This window comes from Bubalus bubalis, chromosome 1 (assembly GCF_019923935.1).
Source record: "Bubalus bubalis isolate 160015118507 breed Murrah chromosome 1, NDDB_SH_1, whole genome shotgun sequence".
NCBI lineage: Eukaryota > Metazoa > Chordata > Mammalia > Artiodactyla > Bovidae > Bubalus > Bubalus bubalis.
Window position 1 is genome coordinate 139,259,096 of NC_059157.1, and position 12,814 is coordinate 139,271,909.

Genomic DNA, 12,814 nt, shown 5'->3' on the forward strand with positions numbered 1-12,814 from the left:
CTTTTCTACAATAACATTTCTCAATGTGGGTTGGTGTGGGTTTTTTTGCTTTTCCCTTAGAAAAACTCTATAATGACCAGTTGCTTCTGTCACATGTCCTATTCTTAATTTTCATTGTTTTTTTTTAAGCAATGCTTTGCTTCCTCTTACCCATTTATTCATATCCCAATCTCCGTCAAGTAACACTTTCATCACAAAATCTTCCTAAAAATAAAACTCTTTTCTTTGTATCTTCTGGCACTTATTGCCTATATTTCTAAACTAATAACTCTATAATCACAGATATGTCATATATGATGCTGGTATATGTATTACTGTCCTGTATATAAAACTGATGCAAGAAGATATTACACAAAGATTGATTTATGAACGCATGTACCTAAGCAAGTTCTATCATTGTATGTACTGAGCAAGTCATTTATCTCAACCTCAGTTTTGCCACCTGCAATTTAAGAATGATGCCCTAAAACTGACTAAAAAACCAGTATGGCCCAGTCAGTTTCTCAGCTGGAAATACCACTGAATATTTACTGAAAGCTTTAAAAATAAATTACTCTCTTTTACAATATGCATTACAGATCATCTGGAGTGAAAAACTGTGATTTTTCCCTTTTAACCATAAAAAAGTGATTGCAATGCAAATATAATCTCAACATCCTATTTTACAGTCTAAGACTCTACTATTAATAATATTCTCCATCTTAAATACTCGTATCTTGAATATTTTTCTTGTGGACAAATGGATCTACATTAAATTAGGATTAAAACAATTTAATCATTCAATAAAAATTTACTTGCAACAATACTGAATCTCTATCTTATATAATCCATACTTTTTTAAAAAAAAAAGTTTCAAGAATATCTAGTTGAAAAAACTAGGAAAGGGTTTCTTCATACTGTATAAATCAACTCACTTTTATGGCAAAATAGGTGGGTAAAAGGCAATATCGTGTTTTCTTTGTGATGACTACAGCTACAATGAGAGAAAAGAGAGCGGGACACCTTTGGAGAGCTTGTTATTCATCAGAAAGTAAGTACCCAGCTTTCTGACCACTTAAGAGCAGTGGCAATTTTCAAATACAATACAGAGAAGAAACACTGTTGTCTATGGAATTGCACAGTAAGAACTGTCAAGATATGTCCACAAATAGTAGCATCTGACTGATCTAAGCTGAAAATCCTTTTCCTTTTATTCATATCTTTTAAAATCAGTAGTATGTGGCTGAGTAACAATAAAACAAAAAATAAAAAAGAAACTTCATTTTTACCTGCCAATTTCCTCCTGCTTTTTACTGATGACTGTCTTTTTAAGCAGAACATTTGTATATAGTGATAGTTAATTTCTTGTGGAAGTTTTCTTTGTTCTTAATAGAAAATGCATTACCTCCTTGCCTCTTCCCACTTTTACACCCTTTATTTGGCTTTGATTTATTCAGTAATCTTTCCATTTCAGAATGTTTGAGGAGAAGGTTCCTCAATACTAACTCTGTTCTTTTGAACTTTCTGCACAGTTGTTCTAAATAAGATATGCACGTGTAAACCTCCCAAAAAAGCTGTAAAATCTTAAAGCTATATAACACATATTATATATCTTAAGTTTACCACTTTAGAGTAATATATTTCTATTACTATATATTTATATAACACCAGTTTAAATATACATATATATATATAAAATACTGTGAACATTCTTTATTACTGATTATCTTTACACAAAACAGTTCTCAGGGCCAAAAGATACATTTAATTTCAATTTGATAATATATGGTAAACATTGAAACCAAGGCCCAGAGAGAGGAAGTGAATTACAGGAAGTGACACACATAGTTATTAGAAGAGTCTGCTCCATAAACACAGGTCTCTTGATTCCTAGTCTTATGCTTTTTTATCATACCATTATCCATTTGGAAGACTAGCTACATTTTCTACACTGCAAACTGGGAGGGTAAGAAGAGAATAAAAAGGGTTAAGTAAGATTCTAATCATGCTCACTAAGAATTACATGGTAGTCTCTCTTATCCAAAAGCTTAGAAATTAATCAGTTTGCTTAATTATCATTATTCCATTAGGTTGTTTAAAAGTGAGGATGCATATATCATTAAAGTTGTCATATTTCATTGACTCTGACACACTATTTTTTTAACCTTTAACATCTCTAGAATCAGGACGCATTTTATAATTCGGTACAGCCAAGCAGCAGCAGAGGCCATTGACTTTGTATGCAAAAATTGGTTGCATTCCCCTTGCCATGACCAGACTACCGTCACTCCTGACATTTCAGGACAAGTGAAAGAAGAAATATGAGAGCTGGTTATTGTCTGAAAATCTTCCACTGTCACATTCTGGCAAGATCAACATAACACCAGCATCAAACCTTTCAGAAGCTATCAGCTGCTTGGAATGAAATCCTGAAGACCATCATGAAGTACTCTTAAGAAAGGGTGCATCAGTAACATTCACAGAGACTGCTGTCAACAAGAACATGGGTATGGATATGACTCAGTCAAAAAAATTCTTCAAAAGAATGAGAAGCTGAAAAGAACAAAAATTTTTGAATTCTTAAACCGTGTTAATTAATATACTTTTCACACATACACAAAATTAATATATTAGGAAAATCTACATCCATTTAAGTCTAAATTGCTCTTTATTAAAGTATAATATTCTAAGTGGTAGAAAAATACTGTATAACGATTTAATTGGGGTGCTTCTTCTTTCTAGAGCATACGTAAAATAATGATGTGTTCTGTAATCAGTGGTTCCTTTGTTTAAATGAAATATTTGTAAAGTATTAAATGTAACTAAACATTTTATCCCCTAAGAGAAGCTTCAAGAACTTGCAGTACCTTGGGGCCAATACTGTGAACCATAATTATGTCACAGTGGAGTATGGTGAAGTACAAGACACTGCCACGTCCAGTGGAAAGGTGGTCAGATAAATACCTGGAACACCCACTCCTCTTATGATCTTTACTTGATACAAACGTGCCCACTAAAATGTGAACTACTGTATTCAAAACTCAATATCACTGTTTTCACTTTCAAATATGCCTTCTTAAAACAAAAAGTAGAAGCATCTGTTTCTGACCCCAAACACAGATGGAGCTGCTAATTATCATTTTAAGTTTAATTCAAAAATCAGTTTCCCTGGAGGCGAGGAGCCCAGGCCAGAGGTGGTCGCTGTGGGGCAAACTGCTTCAGGCCTGGAGCCTGAAAATAGAGCACTCACGACGCAAAGATATGACTCTGAACGCACTTTCTAAAACGCCAGAGGTAACGGAGAGGATTGTCAATGTCCATCACAAAATTTGCTTTGAAACAAAGAGAAATCAGATCCATTCTTTCTTAGTTCACAGCTCTTTTACCGTGTGGCTTTGGTGTTAAAGCTTCATTGACCCTTTATACTGGTCACAAAGCAAAATACTTTAGCAAAATGACTTCAGCTATCCACCCTCCATCTACCCTGCCTTAGTTTTCCACCTGTCTGCAAATTACTACATGTATCTCTGTCAAAATGACTCAGACATCACCAGCATCTTCTTTCCCTGAAACCCTACTACACATATTGATGGGAGTATAATTCAGAGTTTATTGCACACAATATTGTCTAGTTTCTGAACATATATTCATTCAGGAAAAAGACACTTATTGAGTGATGTATGACACCATTCACTCTTGTACATGTATTTATACATGTACATATATAGACTTTCTCCTTCCAAAAGTAATTTGAAGCAGCTTATGATAAAAAGGAGATCTGCAAGGAGATCCAACCAGTCCATCCTAAAGGAAATCAGTCCTGAATGTTCATTGGAAGGACTGATACTGAAGCTGAAATTCCAATACTTTGGCCACCTGATGCAAACAACTGACTCTTGAAAACACCCTGATGCTGGGAAAGATTGAAGGCGGGAAGAGAAGGGGACCACACAGGATGAGATGGTTGGATGGCATCACTGACTCAATGGACATGAGTTTGAGTAAACTCCGGGAGCTGATGATGGACAGAGAGGCCTGGTGTGCTGCAGTTCATGGGGTTGCAAAGAGTTGGACACAACTGAGCAACTGAACTGAACTGATGATAAAAAGCCCAAATACAATCAAATCTTGATTGAATCAAAGTTTAAGTTCAAGAATGGATTCAAATAATGAAACAGGATAAAGGGAGACAATTCAGGACCCCTTTTTCAACTGAACACAAAATTGGCTCTGAGATTCCATGGAGTTAGACCAAAAAAAAAAAAAAGAAAATAAGGCTTTCTGTGTTTTTTGCTTTTTTTTTTTTTTAAAAGACTCATCATGTTCAACAAGATACTGGCATGTGAGCTAAAAATTAGTTCCCTCTTCTAGACTCTCCAAGTGAACAGGTACCAAAAGCAGGGAGTGATTTCAATTTGGGCATAACCGATATCAAGTCCTTCTGCATGAGAATAACTGGCAAAAAGTTTCAGTCATTTCTCATATTACTTCTAATTTACAATTATAAGATCATATGATAGACACATGACAAATTATAAGATCTTACATGCTACTTACAGATCATGTAAGAAGAACATGCTCTGGTTTAACTATGGTTTCTGTTATGTGATATATAGGTATAAGTTGAAATGTAGGGTTTGGGATTTATACATGGAATGTAGTATTATTTGGTGTTTGTAATTCTTCTATATAAGGCCCATTCCTACATTTTCTGATTCTTCAGAAAATATTAAAAAAACATCTCTAGAACAGCATGAAAGCAAATTATTCTGTATCAGAAGCATGAAGCCTGACATGTATACACTTTGTATCCACAGATCCAAGTACTGCTTAATTCTTGTGTGTGTGTGTGAGGACTTAATTCCAGTGTAGATATTCCATATTATTAATATAAGAACTTCAAGGAGGCCAGGGTGTGATATTTATGGCACACCATATTAGGTGCCCTAGGTTACAACTATTGCTTCCTTCCTGTCAGTTAACATGAGCTCTGGATTTGTTTAAGGGTAACACTGCCATGTCCATGGGAAAAGCAGACCTCTCCTCCAGGCCTTGGGAAAGGACCATGGTTAATCAAAACTAGTCATGCAATGTATCTCTTTGGATGGGTCATAGTTTTAATCAATCAGACATAAAAGGAAGTCTGCTGATAGCTTCTGGGGAAAAAAAATCCTTTCTGATAAAAAGAGAGATTTCCCTGAGAAGACTTCCTCTGTTTTTACTTTGGGTAAGACTGTATGAAGAGGTGATGTTTGGCTCTGTGGTAGCCATATTGTTTGTTTCAAAAATTGTGAGCCAAGAGAATATAGCAAAACTGTCCCAGAGCACTGACAGTTCAAAGGCTGCCAGAGGTAGCCAATCATGGACCAGTATACTCTAGAATTCCAGTACTCTTGCCTGGAAAATCCCATGGATGGAGGAGCCTGGTAGGCTACAGTCCATGGGGTCACTAAGAGTCTGACACGACTGAGCGACTTCACTTTCACTTTTCACTTTCATGCATTGGAGAAGGAAATGACAACCCACTCCAGTCTTCTTGCCTGGAGAGTCCAGGGATAGAGGAGCCTGGTGGGCTGCCATCTATGGGGTCGCACAGCATCAGTCACGACTGAAGCAACTTAGCAGCAGCAGCAGCATACTCTAGAATTCTTGTTCTGAGAGATAAGTCTTTACTGTTTAGACTTTTAATTGGGTATTTTGTTGCCTACATGCAAAAGTTTCATAATAAACATCATATTTTATATTGCTATATTGTACACAGAACTAAGCAAAACCTGGCATTCAACAAATTCATGGAAAAAAATTGTAATCAATCAGATAAGATCATGGGTCATGACAGCAATACTGATACATCTTTGTAAGGTGTAATTCTTCCCTATAAGTGTATCCAATGAAAATAAAAGTTGCTCAGTCATGTCCGACTCTTTGCAACTCTATGGACTGTATAGTTCATGGAATTCTCCAGGCCAGAATACTGGAGTGGATAGCCATTCCCTTCTCCAGGGAATCTTCCCAACCCAGGGATCGAATCCAGGTCTCCCACATTACAGGTGAATTATTTACCAACTGAGCCACCAAGGAAGCCCAAGAATACTGGAGTGGGTAGCCTATCCCTTCTCCAGGGGATCTTCCCACCCTAGGAATAGAACTGAGGTCTCCTCTTTGCAGGTGGAGTCTTTAACAGCTGAGCTACCAGGAAAGCCATACTTACTGTATCCAATAGAACTTAAAAAAAAAAAAAAAAAAAAAAAAAAAACACAAACCTACACTGAGATAAATAACTAAGCAACCTAATTTAAAGTTACCACAGTCCATGTTAATACACATGTACAAGAAAACGTTATTAATCAAATGCCATCACTGGGATGTGCTTTCTTTATACAAGCCTTAGGAAGGAGTATTAAAACAAAAGATCCGTATTTTCTTTCCTTGACAACATTTCTCACATAATTGACGACTATCTAATTTATAATTATGAATATCAAACTTTACTGCTTTATTCAACAGATCAAAGGAGACAAGGTGCTCTCTGACACCCCCGAAAAAACAAAGTTAGGAAGAGTAAGATGCCTCCACTCTGCTCATTATTTTTCCAATTAAACTATCATCCAGAAGAAAAATAAAATCACAGTTTTATCATAGTTATTTTATGAATATTTAGCATGTGAAAAAATGACATCTATCCTCTTCTGTGACTATTTACTTTTTTTCTTTACTTTTTCTCCTTTCTAAATTCTAAAGTATTTAGGTGAACTTTTACATATTCATTTATTCTTTCACAGTGGCAAAAACTTTTAAGTTTCCAGCCCCAAATCTGTTTCCCCTTCTTTTTTCATAGATTCTGACTTTCTCCAAGGTAGTGGTATGCCAAAGGAGAGACACATTTGCCAACCTGTTGGGTACCTGGAAGTAGCCATTTGATACAGTTCTGGTAGGTATGGAAGTCTATGGGGAGAATGTCCACATGACAAGAAAGACAAAATGCTCAAAGAGAAGGCCTGTTTGGTCCTTCCTCTCCCATTTTTCTTTTTTTAATCTCATCAAGAGCCCTCTGCCATTTATTAACCAAAAATCAAACAGATCCTTACCACCACTGCAGTGCAAAGAAAAGGGGGAAGTAGGAAATGAGGAATTTCCTTCCTCCAGACTCCAGTCGTTCTCAAGTTCTCAACTCAGGATGATTTTACCTCTAAGGGACATTTGGCAACTTGTGGAGAAAGTCCTGGTTGTCATAACTGGGTGGGTGAGTGGGTGGGGTGTGCTGCCGGCATCTGGTGAGTAGAGACCAAGGATACTGCTAAACATCCTACTAATACAATGTACCAGACACCTCACACACACACAACAAACACTTATGAGCCCCAAATGACAACAGCGCCAAAGTTGAGAAATCCTGAGCTAGAAAACCCTGTTAGCTTCCCCCACCCACTCCTGCTTTGGGCCTAGAAAGCAGACATGATGCCTGGGGTACAGCAGTGATCTTAGGACCATAGGAAACCACCAACACGAAAGACGAAGCCTGACTCCTTGTTCAAATGTTTAATCAACTCTCTTCTCCTGACTTTTATCATTAGGAGAGATAAATAAATCCTTATTTACTTAATCCATTATTAGCCAGATTTTCTGTTGCCTCATAGCCAAATGTATTTATAAGCAATACATTTATCATTCACTTATGGTCTACTTTATGTTCAGACATGGAGCTAAGCATTCTGAATGAAATGATAAATTAGGTATATTTTTTAACCTCTGGGAACTTACTCTCCAGTGAGGGAGCCAACCATCAGCAAGTGTGAAAGGTGGGCTACTTCTAGTATGGATAACATGTTGTGGGAGCTCAGAGTAAGGATAGCAGGGTGACAGAGAAAAGAGCACTCTAAAGAAACAAATGTTTTCCCATCCTAGAGTTAGGATATATCAGGCAGGGGGGCGTAGGGGAGAGTAGAAAGTAATCCATAACAGAAGATTAGTATAAGGAAAGCACAGAAGCCTAAAATGTCAAGTAGTATTGGGGAAAATGGTAAGGAGGAGTCAAGTGAATGGAATGAAGAGCAAATTGGGGAGGAATTCCAGGTGGAAGGTATTTCAATCTAAAAAGGGAGACTGGGGAGTAAATTGTGAAAAGAATTGAGTGCCCTCAGAATTATGGATATTAGCATCCAAAATATAAAGAGCCACTGGCCATAGCTGATAAAAGATCTGTAAGACCATACCTGTGTTTTAGAAAAATAGGTAACTTAGGTGAACTGGTCTCGGATGATTTCATTTACAAATAATTAAATATAATTGAGGAATCATAACTTTCTATCTACATTCTAATAAGATAGATTCCAAACTTCACTTCAAAATACTTAAATGTGGCAAAAGTGTATTGTTGAACTGTTGCAGTTTCCGATGTTACTGTTAATTCCAATTGTGTTTTGCTTTCAAAAACTATAAATTAATATTTGTTAGATAATTCATAAAATTCCTTTGTATAAAAATTTTAAAAAGGAATTCTAGAAATAAATGATTATTATGCTTTGCTTTAAAGAATGTTAGAAGGGTTTGTTTCAGCACATGGAAACCCAGACAGGTATTTATCAATTATACCCACTAATCAATACTGTCCCTCAGAAAGTTGCCAATAACATTGGGGCATGTGTTTATATCTGTATTCTCTAGCTATAGCTAATTCACTATCCTAAAAAAATTGTAACTAATTAAAGAAATGTGAAGAATGATATAAACCCTGTCACTGGATAACCATGTGGAAATAATAAAAATAGAATAAAATATACGAATTTCAGGGTTGGAAGAGACTTCAGACTCAGGGAAGTCAGCCAACCATGAAAAGAGTCATCAAACATTCAAATACTCTACCTGTAGCAAATGGAGTTCTCAGCCTACCTTCTGTGAATGTATATTCCATCTTCAATTTCAAAACAATTCAGACATTTGTAATTGAAAATATGTTATACCTAAACATAAAGGGAAATTTCGCAAAATGAAGCCCCACTAAGGGAGTAAAAGACTGAGAGAAAATACTTTGGAAGGAGGGAGACTATGGAAAGGAGAGTTGCTTCAGAGGGCTTTTCTGAAACCTACACTGCAGGAAGTCTATTACAGTAGGCTGAAAGACTGACTCCCTCAATTTCTGCTTATGTTAAGAGGATTGGAAAGACTAACTGTAGAATAGCAGGCTTACAGATAACAGTTACTTCTTTTCATCAAACCATGTAATCGGAAGGCCTGAGTAATGATTAACTTCCACTTGCTCTGTGAATCACTCAATCACTCCGCAGAGCAGGTAGACTTATATTCATTCTCTGCCAAGGGCACGGCAAACCTAATGTTTTTGCACTTAACATTTAATATTTTAAGTACGTGCATGGCCCTTGCTTCTGAGCTCATTTCTGAAAGCTGGTGTTCTGTTAGGCTGATTGAAATGCTGAGGCATGTTATATCTTTTACACATGTACATCCACCTTCCCCAAGTGATATTTTTATATCTACGATCCTATTTATAATTAAGCACAATTAATTTTTGAGAAATATATTATGATTGGAATCTTCATGGACGGCATGATTATTTATTTAAGCAAAAATAGTCTACTGTAGTTTCAGTATGAAAAGAAGGAAAAAGTATATGAAGTATCTATAAAATGGCAGAGTAACAGACACGGGGTTAGTTATCCGAATTCATGTCTCCTAAGTCCTATATGTATCACTATGGTCCTGGAAATGAAAAAAGAAATAGTATAATACCTTTGTGGAGAGCAACTACTCATGATTCAGAATGATCACAAATGAATCAAATATTAGACACAGAATTTTCCTCATCTTTATAACACCCTAACAACCTCTTCTGGAATAAATCATTCCCACTAGAAAATCTCAACCTAAATAATTGCAGGTGGCTTTTCATTTCTACTCACAAAGCATTGGGCTTGCCGGTCAGGAGCCGAAGGAGAAGGTTGGAAATGTTTGGACTCCCTCTCTGTTCTGCCAGGGGACTCGACTGCCCCACAATGCATAATCTATTAGCTGCTCATCGCAGGGGATCTACGGAGTGACATCTTGACTGGAACCACGCAGAACTGAAAACCACTTCGCAGGAAATGTGGGGAAGAGCAACTTTCCTAGCCCTGTCAAACTACGAGGCTGCACCGGCCCCAGAACGAGCCGGAGGGCCTGAGAGGGAGAGCCCGAGGCTGGAGGCAGCTCCTCCGCGCTCCGCCCCGGCCTCAAGCGAGGGTTTTCTCGCGGAGGAGGCATTGTTCCTCCATCTGCTCAGCCTCCGCGTTTCGCCAGGAAACCCTCCCCGCTCTCTGGTAATCTTTTCCCTAAAGCTTCGGTACCTCTCTGCCGATTTTTCGGCTCCCGGTCTCTGGTCCCTGGACACCGCTCTAGGGTGAAAGGCTGCAGCGACTGGGGCGCCGCTCTAAGGCGTCGGAGGCGACTGCACTCGTCCGCCGGAGCTCGGGCGACGTGCGCGCCTCGCTCTCGCTTCCTGCCTTCTCTCAGGGCTCTCCGGCTCGGACGGGCCCCCCCGGCCTCTTAGCCCGACTCCGGCTCGCCTTCCCCGCGGTCTGTACTCACAACCGCGCCTCGCGCTCCGCGTCGCCGCCGAGTCGTCGGCGCGCCAACACGACGCCCCCCAGCCCGCAGACCCGGACTCGGGCTTGGAAGGGTCAGGGCGCCGCGGGAGGTGGGGAGGAGGGGCGCGGCGAGCCGGGGCAGGTGGGGAGCGCGGGGGGCGGCGCGGGGCGGGGGAAGAGGGAGCCCAGGAAAAGAGGAGATGCTTTTGCTTTGAAAACGCCAGTAAGGAGAGGACGGAGCGGGCAGGAGCGGAGAAGAGCCGAGAACACCCACCAGGAGGTGTGGGCAAAAGGGGCAATTTACAGCTCTCGGGGCGCGAGCTGTGCACGGAGGAGGAAGGAGGCTGGAAGGAGGAAAGGGAAAATAAGGGCAAGTTCCCACCTCTCCCCAGAAGGTCGAGTCTGAAAACGCTTCCACTGAACAGAGTTAAACAGGGACTGATCGTGTTGTGAAGGGTGGATTTAAAAAGGAATTAAGTGTCGTGTAGTTTTACCTATACTAGACTCCGCTCCATTTGCTCAACTCTGGTAAATGACCCTCCAAGTAAATGAACTGACAGAAAGAAATGGAAGCTGCCTCCGCGGCGGAGTCGTCTAGAGGTACTGGCTGTTCGTTACAGGAAAATAACAATTTGGGAGGTTCCACGACCCCCAGTGCTAAAGAAACCACCCAGTTCGTTAAAGTTCATCATTTTTTATTGCTTTTATTTTCGTCAGAGGATAGAGGTGAGGGGTTGGCACCAAGAAACGTTTAAAACAGCTAGCTAGGTAGCATTCTTTTCCAAAACGATGAAATGACTTCCAAAAAGGAGATTGGGAAACTCAGTTACTCGGCTGGGAGAAGGGAGGGAGGAAGAAGGGGGAGAGAGAGGCGGGGGGTGGGGGGGGGGGCGGTGCAGGGAAAGAGAAGCATTTAAAAACTCTAACAGACGTTAACACCTCCAGCAACCCTCTTCTCCCGCCCCCGCCCCAACCCGACGGAATTGAAAAAGGGTTAAGCGTACGGAGAGAGCAGGGCAGGGTGGGTGGAGGTGGGGTAAAAGAGGGAGAGGCGAGGAGTAGGAAGTTCTCGGCAATCCCCGAGATTAAGAAAAACGCCGGAGCTCAGTGGACGCAGGAAGCTCCCTTACCTTTCTCTCTAAGCCCCGTTTGCACCTGATCTGCAACCATAAATACTTCGTGATGCTTAGAGTGCAGCCAAACGATGGCCGAATGTTAAACAATTCTTCACTCTCCCTCCCCTTTTGAAAAAACAGGCTCAAAAGAATGTTAATACTGTTCTCGTTATCCATCCGCTCCAAAACATTCCGCTTTGTCGCTAAGAGAGACGAAAACCCAGCGTTTGGGCACGCGTTTATGTATTTATATATTATGCGGTCGGTACATAAACATAGATACGTTTTCTGCGTATAAATCCAAAAAGAAAAGCACCACAGATGCCTCTGAAAGCGGGAGGGGACGGGGAAAGGAAAAACTTGGCAAGCCAAATGTATCCAAAGATTTCGTACCAGGAGCCACCTGCTTCAATATGCAGAATTCCCGAGAAGATTTAGAAGGAGAAGGAAAAAAAAATTTAAAAATAAAATACCCCAAGCACACACTTGAAACTGGAAGACGACTAAGACGCGTGGAAATGGAGAGGATGAGAAGATCTCCCGAGGGTACAGATCCGTCAGCTAAGTGAGCAGTCGCCTCCGAAAATCACAGTCGAGGAGGTGGCTGCAGACGCGTCCCCTGCTCCGGTCCCCACCGCCGCCGCCGCTGCTACCTGTAGACACGCGCACACACACACACACCCGCGCGCACCCACGCGGGCACACACACAGCACAACCTCCTCTCCCTCTCTCCCCCTCTCTGTGGCGTTGCTGGGTGCAGGAGTCTGAATCAAGCTAGACCCATCCTCCCGACCCCGTCCCGCCCCCGCAGAGCCACGATTGCCTCCCCCGCCACTCTCTCTGCACCCCGTTTTTTGCACAGCAGTCCCTTCCCTGCAAGCCCCCTCCCCCGGGCCGGAGCCACAATCGCCTTGGGGGTGGGCTTCAGGGGCATGGGTCCAGCGGTGGCAGACGTGATGTGGGTTGTGGTCCTTCCCTTTTACAAGTTCCGCCCTCCTCCCTCCCTCCTCCAGCAGCGACCGAGCATCCTCCGCCCTCAGCACCCGCAGCGCCCGCGGCGGCAGGAGGGGTTAAGGGCCCCCGGCGTCACGTGTGACGTTCACCAAACCCCTCGCCAGAGCGTGCGAGTGAACCGCGCG

General features: G+C 41.0%; 1 protein-coding gene across 8 annotated transcripts in view; it reads right to left on the reverse strand.

Annotated features, from left to right (window-relative positions):
• NLGN1 (neuroligin 1) overlaps positions 1-12,406 on the reverse strand; it is a 971,175-nt gene extending 958,769 nt beyond the window's left edge. For 3 of the 8 annotated variants that reach the window (XM_044944646.1, XM_044944645.1, XM_044944643.1), the window contains exon 1: positions 10,320-10,644. The gene's annotated coding sequence lies outside the window, so the exon portion shown is untranslated. Of the gene's footprint in view, positions 1-10,319; positions 10,681-11,689; positions 12,119-12,147 lie in introns of those variants that run through there. The other 5 variants (XM_025283774.2, XM_044944636.1, XM_025283571.2 and 2 more) reach the window with 5 other exon arrangements.
• Positions 12,407-12,814: the final 408 nt, after the last annotated feature.